The sequence below is a fragment of the Prionailurus bengalensis genome, unplaced genomic scaffold, assembly GCF_016509475.1.
Source record: "Prionailurus bengalensis isolate Pbe53 unplaced genomic scaffold, Fcat_Pben_1.1_paternal_pri Un_scaffold_98, whole genome shotgun sequence".
Lineage (NCBI taxonomy): Eukaryota > Metazoa > Chordata > Mammalia > Carnivora > Felidae > Prionailurus > Prionailurus bengalensis.
Genome location: NW_025091195.1, coordinates 36,654 through 49,508, shown reverse-complemented (window position 1 = coordinate 49,508; position 12,855 = coordinate 36,654).

Sequence of the window (12,855 nt, the reverse complement as noted above, 5' to 3'; positions counted from 1 at the left end):
TTCCTCCCTTCCTTCCTTCCTTCCTTCCTTCCTTCCTTCCTTCCTTCCTTCCTTCCATTCTTTCATTCTCTCTGCCTTCTCTTTGCCTTTAAAAATCTCCTTTCGTTTAGCCCAGCAGAGCTCCCCTCTGATTGCTGGTTGGGATGCTTCGTGATTCATGAATCACTTAAAAAGACTAATTCAACCTTCAAATTTACTCGGTTGAGGTTTGTTTCTTAATAGTATGTACTGTTACCATGACTTACCACTGTTGATGTTAATCTTGATTCGTTGGCTGAGGAAGTGTTTATTAGGCTTCTCCACTGTAAAATCACTGTTTTTGCCCATGAGATGAAGGAAGTCACTGCGAGTAGCCCACACTTTTAAGGAGGGTGGAGTATCTCCATTAATTTGGGATACTTCTGCATGGGACATTTGTCTGTTTTCCCTATTCATTTATTTATTTACTTATATCAGTATGGACATGTCGATATTTATGTTATATTTTGGGGTTATAATCCAATACTATTTTATTCATTTTGTTGCCCAGATTGTTTCAGTTTCAGCCACTGTGAGCATTTTCAGTTGATTTCTGTTTTCCTTTGGCATACCCCCATGATTGTGGAGTTTGTTTTTTTCTCTGGTACTTTCTTATTTTATGGTATTGCAAAACGCTGTAGGGTCTCCCTGTGTGTTTCCTGCCCCAGTGCCAAAATCAGCCATTTCTCCAAAGAGCCCTGATTCCTTTTTTTAAAAAAATTTAAATTTTTATTTTTTTAAAGTGATCTCTGTGCTCCCTGTGGGGCTCAAACCCATGACCCTCAGATCAAGAGTCATATGGTCTTTCAACTAAGCCAACCTGGCACCCTGAGCCTTGATTCCTTTGATTGATGACTTGACTTTTTACTATTGGCTTCTAAGCATTTTTTATATTCAGAATTTGAGTCACTTGTTAGATACATGTATTTCAAAAAGCTTCTCCCAGTATGGCTTTCCTTTTCACTTTTTATAGTTTTTTTATGAGCATAAGTTTTTTTAATGAAATCTAATTTGTCTATAGTTTTTCTTTTATGGTTAAGCCAATTTTGTTCTCTGAGAAATCTCTCCTATCCCAGGATTGTTAATATATTATGTTATGTTATATTATATTATATTATATTATATTATATTATATTATATTATATCATTCATATCATATCATATCAACTATATTATATTATACTTCCTCTACTATGCTATATTTAATATACTGTACTATACTATAATCCTAGGAGCTTTAGTTATTGAAATTTGACTTTTAAACTTAGGAGTCTTCTCAGATTCATCTCCTGAACATAGTAGGCTAGGGAATACTAAACACTAGGGAATCATGGTGTACCCAATCAACAATATGACCTCCCAGAAACCTGCTCCCAGAGACCTGTTTTTTATTTTTGAGAGAGAGACACACAGCGCAAGCGTGGGAAGAGCAGAGAGAGAGAGTGACACGGAATCTGAAGCAGGCTCCAGGCTCTGAGCTGCCAGCACAGAGCCCACAAACCATGGGCTCGAACCCACAAACCATGAGATCATGACGTGAGCTGAAGTCAGACGCTTAACCTACTGAGCCACGCAGGCGCCCCTCCACATTTTTTATTTATAAACATTGAGAATATTTTTCTGCTCTGCTCAGGTGCTTTCCTCCCTTGTCCTTATCTCCTCCCTGCAACCCCTGGGCGCAAGAAGTAGCAGAAGCATTGGTATATAGAAAACTGTGGCTTTTCTTCTTAACTGGAATCAGGAAGCTTCAACTCTGCCAATACTACCACCTTTCACACCTACTCAACTAGTGACTAGAATCCAGAATGTGACTGACTGTCAACCAAAAGTGTCTCTAAACACTCATGGTTCCATAACCCTATTGACATACTTACCATCAGCAACAGCGGTGAGAAGGTTGCCTCTCCTCACTTCTGCCAACTCTCTCGAGTGCATCTAATTTCTATCCTGAACCCAACCTGCAAGGGAATCTGAGAAATACAATTTTTTCAGTTTTTCAACCCCTTCAGCTAGGAGGATGGGATAGATTTTAAGTGAACCAATCTACATTTAAAATTATTTTAAATCCCACCCACACCCTCCACACTAAGTGTGAAGCCTGCTTGGGATACACTGTCTCTCTGTCTTGACCCTTCCTTGTTCACGCTGTCTCTCAAAAAAAAAAAAAAAAAAAAAGAAAAAAAAAAGAAAAGAAAAAAGATAGATAGATGGATAAATAAATAAATATCTTAAATTAACAAATTAAATTAAAAAGCAAAACAGAAACCACACTGAGATGGTGGAAGTAATACTATGACAGGAATCCCCAATACAACACCAATTACTGCGGATTATAATGGATCCAATTTTCTCAGATTGGATAAAAAAAATAACTTCCAGATATAGCAGTATATTAGAAAAGGGTTAAATATTAAAAGTATGAAAAATCTATGCCAGGCTAATTGTAAACAAAAGGATAAAAGAGTGAAACATGAATATCAGACAAGGGTAAAAAGCAAAGAAAGTTTTAAATTAGATAGAGGGGTAATATCCTGGCATCTGTAAGTACCCGTAATTTACTCTCTCTCTTTTTTTCTTTTTTCCCCTTGAACCAACCTTTCCGGGTGTCCAGATCAGAACATGTGATGAAGGGAGCAAATCTAGGAGGATTTTTCTTTTTTTTTTTTTTTTTTTTTTGCTTCAATAGAGGTCTGGGTCAGGCAGAAAAATGTAAAAGCAAGATTCAATCCTTGGCCTTTTCCAGGGACTCAAAAGAGACATAGAGGGAGAGAACCTCAGTTATCGCCCAGATCTTCTGGAGTAAGTTAGACACACCAGTCCAGCCTCCTGAACCGTCACTGGGTCCTGACCACCTATTTGGGGGAGAGAATTGGTATTCATCTCAAAGTTTGGAAGAAAGGGTCTGGGAGGCACCCAGCAATGGGTGGGCAAAGAGAATGTGTCAGCAAGTGAAAATCAACTCTCCATGGGTCCACGGCAGATATGGACCAGAGACCAGAAACAACACGAATCTCTGATGTTTTTCTACAGAGTTCTGTTATCAACTTGTAAAGAGCCGACTTCAGAATTAGACTTTTCCAAATCCTATATTTGGATTTGGCCATGAAGCCAAAACTTCACAGCATTGCCGGACATTAAATCTCCTATGCAAGCCTTTGCTCTGGGTGTCTTTTTTGTTTTTTGACAATGTTGTCCACAGTGAGTACTGCGAAAATCTAGTTTACCGTTGCTTTTTCCAAGTCCTTCCGGTGACTCCTTCTGATTTGACCTAGTACAGCACATCTTGGGGGAGCATTGGTGGTTCAGTGGTGGAGGCCTGGGTTCAATTCCCAGCCAGTGCAGTGTGTTCAGCAGTTTTACTTTGAACTGTCTGTCTGTTGCTCAGGCAAGTTAGGTCCCTCTGGGGTTCTGACCTTCAGGGAACAGCTGCCCCATTAGGGGAGGAAAGTGGGTTATTTCCGGGGCAGAAGACATTGAGGAATTTGTGTGAACAGGGACTTTGGAGAAGGTATGTCCTTCACGTGCGGGTGTGTCTGACGGGTCTGTCTCTGACGTTTTTGCATCTTTGGGTCTAGAGCCAGTGTTCCTTTTATTCTTCCTTCTGGTGGTCCCTGGAATCCATAGAGTCATCTGGTCACTGACACACATGCTGGACTTGGGCAGACCATTGGGCCACGTCTCACTATGGAGTGGGGATCAAGAAATGAAATTCCCAAATTGAGACAAGCCGCAGGGAGGGCTAGGCAGACACCCCAGTGGAGAGGAAGAAATGAGGGGCCCCAGGAAGGAGGAGACTTGTGGGGAAGAGTCCACAGGGTGATGAGGGGAACTGGGTAGAGGTAGGCTTCAGTCTTTGATGGTCTTGGTAGAATGAAGGATGAGTCCCCGAGTGTAGAGCAGCATGTACAATAAAGTCATTTTCACTACTATTGTTTTATAGTCTGTCCGGGAAAAATCTATTTAGTGCATCGTTTTTATGCTTATTGGTAAGCAGCACGGTGGGGGAGGGGGGCGGGCGGGAAGCCATGACAATCATCAGCTCTGGAGGTTTGGAGGAGGAGACTCTGGAAAAAGAAAACCCAGGGGTCATCAGGTTTGCCTACCCCTGTTTTCATCTACTAGTTTCCTCAACAAACCTTATGTAGGGTCCCAGATCTCAAGCTGCCCCTGCCACATTGGCAAATTGAATATGTGCCACTGATCATTTCTTTCTTGAAGGGATAAGAAATGGTAGAGCCGGTGCTATGGGAGTGAGATGCAAGAACAGAACTTAAATGCTTTTCTCCATCATGTCTCACTGCTACCTCTGAACGTCAGCCTTCCACACACACCAGTTCAAAAACGCCTTCAGTCTCTATGGAGGGTTAGAAGTCTTTTATAATTCCTGTAAGGCATGTTTCTTCCTTCCTTCTATAATTCCACCAGGGTTGATTTTTGAGGAGCTGGTCAGCAAGCCCGGACCAGTTCAACATCCTGGATCATTTGTCTGGTTTCGGTATCGTTAGAGTAGGCAGGTAGTTAAGTTCTAAGAGGACACCTGGAGGTCAGCAAAGAGGAAGTGCTGGCCAGCTCTCAGGGAGGTCAGAGGCCTGTCCTGGCAGCGGCAGTCCACAAGAAGTCGGATCAAACCAGATAGGCCCAAGATGGTGGGAGCCAGGATGGGAAAATTGAGGGGAAAAATAAAAAAAAAAAGGAAACCCTGCTTCTGGACCAAACAGTAAATGTTCCGCCCCCCTAGTCAATAACTGTCAATGAAAGAGAGAAACCCAACCCCCAGGGTGTGGCAGTTCACCTGGCCCTGGCTCTCACTCCCCTCCCGCTGTCACTCTCCCTCTGTCACTAGCACTCTCACTGGCGCTCTTTCTCTTGAGCTCAAGTTCGGCTGCTCTCATATCTCCAGGAGTGTACTTTTTGCTTCTGTTACTCATCTGTTGTGCTACATGTCTGTTCTTGAATTCCTTCTCCTGGCAAGACCAAGGACCTTTGGCAACTCCTTCAGGTTCTGGCTGGATTGAGGAGGCCCCAGGACCCCGGGTCTCCCCAGTTCACCCGGCAATAGTATATTAAAAAAAAAAAAAAAAACACAACAAAAACCAAAAACAAAACAGGCCCAAAATGGCATCACTTGGGTTAAGGCCCCAAGTCAGTAAGACAGGACTTACCACCTAACCTAACTGCAGTTTCAACCTCCCAGAAATGTAACCTTCAACATTGTAACCGGCAACATGGAATTTCCTGGTCAATACTAGGAACTTTACTGGTACACTCCTCCCTCTTCCCCTTAGGAGGGCAGCCTTGCCTAAATCATGCATTTCTCGCTAATAAGTTCCTTTCTTCTTTGATTTTTATGCCCTTTCCGCCTTTAAAAACCTTTCTGCCTGTTTAACTTCCCGCGGAGTTCCCCTGTACTTGCTAGATGGGCTGCTGCCTGATTCATGAATCATTTAATGAAGCCAATTAGATCTTCAAATTTACTAGGTTGAATTGGGTATCTTTAAGAGATTTGGTGCAGCATGGGGATCCAAAGTGTACTTCTGATGGCATTCGGGGACAATGAGAAACAGGCATGGTGCCTTGTGAGCTCACTGCCTTTTTCACCACTTCTGAGGGCTACTGGTAAGTCTGTCTTGGCTTGAGCTCCGCTTCTGTGTGTGTGTTCGAGCTACTGATCTAACTGGTTTCCCAGTCTAGGGGTCGTGGGGTAGTGTAGACTGACGGGAGGTTCCGACAGAGCGCCAGTCCTTAGCCCTTCGTTCAGTCCACAAGTACACGTTGGAGTCCTGTCTCCTTTTCCAGTCCACAGTCTCCATTTACTGGAGTCTACTGGTTTAGTCCATGCTGGGAATCGCTGGTGGTGTGCAGGGCCTTCTCTTTGCCAGTAACATCTTTTGGTTACTGCTGGTGTGTTGAAGTGCCTACGTTTGTCTGGTTTTGTGTGAACAGGGCTTAGCTAATAGGATCCTTAAATTCTAAAGAGCCAAGCACGCCACCTTCTGGCACGCACACCCGCTTACTTTATGTCTAAAAACTATGGTGCCAGGAGCTGTGCATATCTGTAGAAATGGCGAGATTTTACTAAAAACAACTTGGAATGACGATGGCCACGACGGGGAACATTCCAAGTAGATAAGACAATTTAAGAAGTGCACTTAAAAGTAAAGGTTCTCAAATTAAACAGAATGGGATAACTGTGTTAATTGGCAAGAAAAACCTCCAGAAGCCTTCCAATTCATTGAAAGATTCACTGCAAAAGGCTAATGGAGAAAAAGGATGTAAGAGGTACCTAAAACAAAAGACTGTAACACTGATGTGACTCCTTTTGCTCCCCTCTGTCCTCCTTTGAGGACTCCTTCTACTGATCCTCTGTCCCAATTGCTTTTCCACTCGGAAGAGACCACACAACTGTAAACAAAAGCCTTCTGAGTTAATGGCCTTACAGATACTCCTATACCTACCTGCAAAGGAGGGCCCCTGTGGGCCCCTCCCAGAGTTGATGAAACTGTGAGGGATTTTCTGGTAAACTGCTATATAACTCTTGAAATAGGCAAGGGGAAACTGGTAGATACTGAGGATACTGCAGAGGGAGGGGGTCCTGAAAAAAACTGGCAGAAGCCAGTGAAGAGCAAAAATTCTTTTCTTTTTTTTAAAATTTATTTATTTTGAGAGAGACAGAGACAGTGTGAGCAGGAGAGGGGCAGAGATGGAGAGAGAGAGAGAGAGAGAGAGAGAGAGAGAGAGAGAGAGAGAATCCCAGCGCAGAGCCTGATGGGGGATGGGGGGCTCAAACTCACAAAACCATGAGATCATGACCTGAGCTGAAACCAAGAGTCGCACGCTTAACCGACTGAGCCACCCAGGTGCCCCCAGAGTGAAAATTCTTACCAGAATCAGTTCTGGATCTCTATCTGTAGTGCCCAACTAGGCAAAATAGAGTTTCACATTGTCCGTTTCTTTTCAAATCCAAACCCATTATATTGATCCCTTCTGTCCCACGGATAGCTATGGTCTTCCTGTTTGTCTGATTTTGCATTACTGGGCTAGGCTTTCTGTCTGCCTGGAACATGCAAGTCGTTGGCTCTTTGTTTTGGCTATCTTTGAGGGTGACTCTGGATTTTGGAAAGGCTCGAACACCAAACCCCAAGTTCATGACCTGAGCTGACGTCAGACGCTTAACCGACCGAGCCACCCAGGCACCCCAAGGTTGATGGTTTAATTAAAACGGACACATCTTTAGAGTTATCAGCATTAAATATAAAACTTTTGCTCTACTGGAGTAAAATCAACTTTAGCCAAATAAATTCATGTTGTGTCTACTTAAGTAGTTTTCTTTTTGGTAACCTAAAACCTTACAGTTTTGCTAAGTTGGGTTAAACGATAAGTTAAACTCATTAAATATCTAGACCATTTCCAAATAAGACAAAATATCAAAACATTAATGACTAAATAATAGGTTTATCTACTTTTGGCTTCTTATTACAGAGAAACTAAAAGATACTTAAATGTGTTAGTGCCACATTAGGAAAATTTAAAAAGGCAAGTGCTTCTGGAAATTGTAAAATATATTTATAAATTTGCAAATCTAAAGAATGCTGGTGATGCAGGCAGGCTGGGTCTGGAGACCTAGGGGAGGGTCCCACAGGACTGGCCAAGAGAGTCCTTGGTTTCACGAAGGATCGAGATCAAACAGGAGCCAGAGAAAGTGAAAATAAAGTTTATTGAACAGGGTGAGTGACAGATGGAGACTAGCAGACCAAGTGTCTGGGAGACTCAGAAAGACTTCTGAGACTTCAGTAAAGGAGAAAAAGTCTCGTTGTTGCTTGGGGCTAGGCGTTTATGTTGGAGAAGAGTCGAGAGTACATGTTTCTTCAGGAATCCAAGGTAGGGTCCAAACAAAGGTGACTGCCAGGCGAACAATAGGAGTTATTCCATAAATTCCCGTAGGCAGGGCTATTGACGCCAGCATCAGCTAAGGTTTGTTGGAAGCTAATGTCCTGGAACATGTTTGGGCTCTGGCTCTTCTCGGGTATTAACAGGTATTTGGGGCCTAGGACAAAACTCAGAGGATGATTAACTTTCTTGCTTCCCCCTTGAAGTGGAAACATGGCTCCTTTAGGTATTCAGAGGCAAAATATGGAACATGAGGAAGTGGGGCCCAAGCAGAAACAGCAGAGATGGAGGCCTTTCTAAATTTTTTTTTATGTTCTTATTTTATTGAAAGCAATTGTTTTAACGTTTACTTCTTTTTGAGAGAAAGAGACAGAGCGTGAGTGGGAGAGGGGCAGAGAGAGAGGGAGACACGGAATGTGAAGCAGGCCCCGGGCTCTGAGATGTCAGCACAGAGCTGACACGGGGCTCGAACTCACGATCTGTGAGAACATGACCTGAGCCGCTCAAGGGAAATGGAGCCTTTCTAAAATGCAAGACAATAGCAACAGACTCTATAAAGATGATGACACAGGTGGTGAAATCCCATTCTGCTTCCGCAAAGAATGGCCCCACGTTGCCAGGATTTTGTCATCCTAACGTCCCATCCCATGCCAGGCAATCTGCTCCTGAATCAGGAAAAGTAAGGTTGAGTGAACAAGGGCTGTGAAGTACGAGAACATTTGGGGCCAGTGGAAAACCAAGACGGCCAATTTGTTCTTCCGGGCTCTCTGACAAATCCTGTATTTTGGTTTTTGTATTCCTTCACCTACCATAGTGTGGGGAGACTTGGATAAAATTGCAAAATTAGTCTACCAGCAATGTCTGACCAGTCAGGTCTGTAATCCTGGAAAAGCTATTTTTGTTCTAAAGGCCTCACACCTCCCTCTGGACCCTCTGAACACCTGCAGCTGGACTTCCTCCAGTTGCCACCTAGTACAGGTCATCAGTATATTCTCGCCCTGGTATGTTCCGTTCTCCAGATGGGCTGATGCCCCCACAGTAAGAAAAAAGGCTGTTACAAAGTGTGTTTCCGGGGGGCCTGGGCGGCTCAGTGGATTAAGCGTCTAGACTCTTGATTTAGGCTTAGGTCATGATCTCACGGTTGGTGAGTTCGAGCCCTGCATGGGGCTCTGCACTGACAGTGTGGAGCCTGCTTGGGATTCTCTCTCCCCCTCGCCCTCTGCCCCTCCCCCGCTCATGCTTGCTCACTCTCTCTCTCCAAATAAATAAATAAACTTAAAAAATTTAAAAAAGAAAGGAAGAAAGAAAGTGTGTTTTCCACTTGCCGTGCACCCCCCACAATCTCCATATCACTGGAAAAATACACACCTTAACAAAAACCTTGCAGACTTCTCAGAGTTCTGTCAGTGTGTAACCTTATGTTGTTCCCTTGTCACCTCATGCTAGGATTACCAGCTGCTGTAAGTCTGTAGTGTCTTCTGCTCAGACACATCTATCATCAGTAGGTTAAAGAAGACTTCCCAGATCCCAATTTAAAAGATTCTGTTGGTCACAGTCTGTGTAGCCCGGTGACTGGGTATTCTGGAAATGTCATCAGAGGAAGACAGCCCGTGAGCCTCATTCGGAGGGATCTAACCAAGTGCTCCTGACCACAAATACTGCCACAAAACTGGGAAGCATGGACCCTTGGGTACACATCACACAGCTAAAAAACGTTCCACCTGATACCTGGGCCTGTGTAGATAGATGCTAGAGACTTTTAAATCAAAGTGATGAAAAGAAGCAGTTGCCTTTGAGGTAGACTGCTCCCACCCAAGACAACAGATCAAGATTTCATACTTGAATTAAACGTGAAACCCTTTCTCCTTTCCTTTCCTTTACTCTGGCATTGGCCTGGAAAGATAACACCTTCATCTTTATCCCCCAGACCATTGCTAACGGGGGGGGGGGGGGTGGGGGGGGAGGGAACCTCTGGAACTTAGAACAACCTTTTATTTAAGTCTAGGACAAAATCTCATTCTGCCCCTAGCTTGTCACAAGCAAAACGAGCCATCTCATTGGCCGAATCCCTGTTTACATTGTGAGTTACAGAGGACCTACCAGGAGGCTTTCATGAGTCAGGATTCACTCTTACTGGCAGATCCCTGCTCCCTGACAAGGGATAAAAATAAATTAGGCTATCTATGATCAGGAACTTCTTAATTCTTAAAGTTATTGCAGAATCTGCTAAAGCAGTAATTGCCCAGCAAAGATCCTTAGACTCTCTGGCCAAAGTTGTTCTTTAAAAAAAAAAAAAAAAATTAATGTTTATTTATTTTTGAGAGAGACAGAGCGTGAGTGGGGGAGGGACAGAGAGAGGGAGAGAGCCAGAATCTGAAGCAGGCTCCAGGCTCCGAGCTGTCAGCACAGAGCCAGACGCGGGGCTCGAACCCACGGACCACAAGGTCATGACCTGAGCCGAAGTGGGAGGCTCAACCGACTGAGGCACTGAGCCACCCAGCCACCCCCAAAATCGTTCTTGATAATAAAATAGCTCTTGATTATTTTTTAGCGGAGCAAAGAGGTGTCTGTGCTGTGGCCAGCACCACCTGCTACACCTGGATTAACACCTCTGGGACAGTGAAAACTCAAGATATGTTTTCCTCAACACCCTCCCCTCCCCCTCTTCTTAGCAGAGGTCCTGTGAGCACATGGCAAGAGGGGGCTGCCTATAAGCCATGACAAGAGGCCTCAGAAGGAAGCTGTAGGGGAGGCTAAACTCTTTGCCCTACCCTCTTAAGGTCTCAGGCTGGACCTCAGCATTAAGTTGACATAAAACAGATTAGCAGGAGAAGAACATAGAAATCCTTCCCATGCACATGGGAGCTTTCAAGGAAGAAGAAAGATCCAAAAAGTACTTAGACCTAAGTGGTCATGTACTAGGTGCGGCAAAGAGTAGTAATTACGAAAAGGAACCAAAATATACGAGGAGGCAAAAGACACAGATGAGGGTTTTTTTAACCAGGTCTGTTTGTATAGATTTCTCTCAGCCTCGACTTCCTAAATCTGGTGACAAGAACCTTTCTCTCCTCCTGGTATAGGGAGGGCATCTTTCCCATGGCAATTTTATCTTCTGCTCTTAGGAAGAGGAAAGGAGGTCAGAGCACTCTTGCATCTGTTTTTCAAGCATGCCCTTCGTTGAAAATAATCCTTAAGCCCAAGTGGCCTATTTGGGGGTAGCATATTTGGCCGGATTCGAAACCTACCCTAATGGCACCTGGATCTTGGACTTCCCACCCTCCAGAACTGTGAGAAATAAATTGCTGTTGTTTAAGGCAGTCTGTGGTGTTCTGTTAGAACAGTCTGAGCATGCCAGTATACCCATCCACAATGCCAGGACTTGGTAATTGATAATTTCCCTCGTGTTTGTTCCTGCTTCCAACTTAGGACCGGCCAGAGAAAGCCAGGTATGCACCCCCACCAACCTCACAGGATACCTCTAAATTCTAGTCAGCCAGTGTGAAAATTAAGAAAGGGAAACCTCACTAGAATGGAGTTGGGAGGCCAGAAGGGGGAGCTATACCACTCAACATGAATTACAGGAAGAATTGCCAATTGTAGACCCCAACAGAAGAATTCTCAACGGGAAAGAGTCATCAATGACAGGCCCCAATAGGAAGAAGAATGTATACTGCATCTCCTACAAGAAATTGACGACCACCCCCCTCCCCCCCCTTCCCCCCCCCCCCCAGTGGAGGGAGCCAATGAGAAACAGTCATCACCCTGAACTCTTGCTTTTCTCCGATGGACTTTACTTCAAAACAGCCTCTCTCAACTGCCTCCTTCTCCTCCATCTAGTGATATTCCCCTCCTTTGTTTATTCAGCTTGCCTGTGGCTCTGCCATAGCATGAATGTCCTGGATTGCATTTCTCTGCTGTTCCCAAATAAGCCCATTTTTGCTGGGAAAATAACTTTTCTTTTTAAGGTTAATACCTGCCTACAGCTTACCCATGCCAACGGCCTCCAATCAGGGCACACCTGAAGCCTTCCCATTTTTCTCCTGTAAAGTTCTCCCGCTCCTCTGCCTTCCTTTCAGTTCAGTCTCTGCAAAAACGCAAGCCCTGAATAAATAAGCCTTTGCTCTTCTTGCTTGGCTTTTGCTTTTTAACAGGAGCGTCACTGCAGGGTTGGCAAGGACTCCCTTGTTGACTAACTTAAGTCAGGCTCCTGGGGCCCTCAGTTAGTCCTAGTCCTCAGCCTTCCAAGCCCAGTCCCAGCAAGAATCCCCCCATCCTTGATATCTAAACAAGTTCCTTGTGGCAATTTTCCAGTCACTGACTCCCTCACTCTTTCCTTTGGCTGTAAATCCACAGTTCTCCTTGCCGTCTTTGGGAGTTGCCCTCGGTTTTATACTGAAGTTTGTTTCCCCGACTGCAGTATCTAAAGCCAAATCTCTCCAGGCAATCCCTTACAGGCTGATGCCACGTCTTTCCTCTCAGGCTGTTAGCGAGTCCAAGCTCCTCCTGCTCCCTGTGTGACAGGCAAATGGAGAGGCAAGACGTGGGGACAAAGAAAGCGACTTTATTCAGAAATCCAGCAAACCGAGGAAATGGTGGACTATTCTCCCAAAGAACCATCTCCTCTTGGCATGAAATCCAAGTTTCTTTTATGTTGGCAAAAGGGGGAAGTGGGAGGGGGCTGGAGTCAAAAGGTGGCTGACATCTGCAGACATCTGAGGGAGGCCGTGTAGGTTTTTTGTCCTTGGTCAGTTGATCTCTGTGTACAGGAATCTGGTCATGTCGATCCTGTACATCTTAAACAGAGCATAGTCCTTTCTGTACCTACTTCCTCGTCTCCTCAGGTGAGGTAGATTTCAGGTGCAAAGCAGATTTTGCAAATCTTAGCTGTCACATGCCCAGTGTAGAGCTAAGCAAGCAGATCATTCTAAGCTGTGAGATGCAGCAGCAAGG